Genomic DNA, 2,500 nt, shown 5'->3' on the forward strand with positions numbered 1-2,500 from the left:
TTCTGTATTTTTCCTCACAGCCATATTGTCCACTGACTGGGCCTCTGTTTGATATGACGGCTGGCACCTATTTGCTGTCTACTGTACTCTTTTTTTTCACCAGTCACTCGGAAAGCTATCCTGTTTCTTTTTTTCTGCCTTTCATACATTGCATGATCAGAGCTCTATGGGAATACTGTTCTCATACCTTGCCTTGACGTTCTTCTATATATTGCTGTTATACTAGGATTCCTTTGAGGATTGTCAACACGTGTACTCAACAACTGTACTCAACCAGGCGAGTTTGCAAATGGAAAAAAATATCCATCCACTTTCAAGACAACAAAACTTAACTAAACTGAAGTCACTGCATAGCATTTGGCATCCACATTTTTGCCTAATTTACTTTTGAAACCAAGGTTAGTGTTTAAAAGTCCAGCACGGCCAAATGCTATGCAAAACCTCTCTTTTCTACTATACTGTCTCTGCTAACTGCTTGTTATTGTATGTAATTCTTTGCTTTGTATGACTGGACGTCAGGCCTCCTATTGTCGGAGTTTAAAACTGATACACCATGTGCCAGGCACAGCAGCGACTGGCTCTGAAGCGACTGTCCCCTGGACGCGAGCCACGCATGGCCAAGATCCGTCTGAGAGACGGCAGCTAACGTTACTGCAGCTGCACAGTCCTGGGGCTTTATAGGAGCACTGCAGGTTTTTTTGTGTTCCAAGCAGATAAAAAGCCATGCTAATTGCGTTGCCTTCAGAGAACGAGAGAGAGAAAGAGAGAGAGAGAGAAAGAGAGAGAGAGAACTCCACACATATGCACTGAAAACTGCAGAGAGCGGTGCCCTTTTAGGAAGCCAGTGTGACTGCTTCCACCCCGATGCCCCTCAAATATGTACAGTAACTGAACTTAGCCATTTTGAGATACTGATGAGGCTGACTTGGCTGCATATCTTTATTATTTACGCCACAGCAGCAGCAACCTCTGAGATTTCACTTTTTTGTAAAAAAAAAATCTAAAACATTGTGTAATAATAATATTAATGATAATAATGCTATTAATAATACCCCAATACTGTACTTTGAGGTCAGGGTGGTCAAAGGTCTGATCGCAGACTTGAAATCATTTGTACTGTATATATCCTAATCTTGTGTGTGTGTGTGTGTGTGTGTGTGTGTGTGTGTGTGTGTGTGTGTGTGTGCGCGCGCGTGTGTGCGCGTGAGTGTGTGTGTGTGTGTGTGTGTGTGCTTTGCTTGTAAAGGTTGTAAGGTCAATTGGCCAGAAAATTGGTCAGCTGTACTTACGAAGAATCGAGTGGGTCAGCGAGGCTGTATTCAATAGCCAAGTCTGAGTAACGCAAAGCTCAAGCCTCTTGCTCTGCTCAGATCGTGACCATGCTGTGATGCAGTAGGTCAGGCTTTGGCAGCTTTGATGATTTTCTACAATCTCTCTTTTCTTATGTCATTATTACTATTGCTGCTTTTCACTCATCTTACGATAGGCGTGATTTACGTCGTACACTGTAGGTACGCTAGTTTCTGTGTTTTCGGTTGTAACGGCATTACTCGCTTTCTTGCTTATTTATGACCGTTTTAGTGTTTTGATGGGGTGGTGGGGGTGGGACGGGAAGGGGAGGGGGTATTTTTCCTTCTTTTGCTATATTGTGGTATGGTTAGGGGCTGGGGTGATTGGGGATAAGGGCCTGTCTCTCAGACTGAGTGGAGACAGCTACCTATTAGAAGCCTTAAACAAAAACTCCTTCGCTTATTGACGAGGCTCCTTCTGGTACCTACTGTACCATGTGGTGGCTTTTCTACAACAGGTTCTTTTCTGACTCTGTGCCATTAAAACTACTGTATTTACCGATCAGTGATTTCCAAGGATGTGTTAAGCTAAAAAAAATAATATAGAAACATACAAATATTGTATCTGCCAGTGTTGTGATCTGCTGGAAAAGTCTGTTGGGTCTAATTTGCCAGATTGCTGCTTACTCTAGAATGGATCTGACTCTAATCTGATGACGATCCACACCAGATTAAAGGTGCGGTCTACAATTCTAATCCCATACATTTTTTTTGGTCCAATTCAGCCAATTGCAATTTGCTCCTTCATGTCCGTTATGCTCAATGCTGCCCATTCCATGTCCTGCATTCTTGTGTTTTTTTAACACTGGTATTTTCTTACCTAGTCCTGGCTCCGTAAATGGGAAGCAAATGTAGTGACTTGTGTTGTGCTACAACCAATCCCAGCCCAGTTGCAGTACACAGATGATGCACCAGCAGCATGGACAGGAAGTGTGTCATTCCATATTTGGCTATTGAGCACAAACATCAACAACCTTTAGTGACACTGGCATTGAATCATGGACTGCATCTTTAAGGCCAGAACTGTTCTAGAGTCAGCTTTTTACGGCTTTTTATGCCATGTTTCTAGAATGGAATATAAATAATAATTAAAAAAGAAAAACCCATCAGGATGCTGAGATGTGAATAAGGAGCAGTAGTGGGGTAAACAT

This window comes from Sardina pilchardus, chromosome 15 (genome assembly GCF_963854185.1).
Source record: "Sardina pilchardus chromosome 15, fSarPil1.1, whole genome shotgun sequence".
Taxonomy (NCBI): Eukaryota; Metazoa; Chordata; class Actinopteri; order Clupeiformes; family Clupeidae; genus Sardina; species Sardina pilchardus.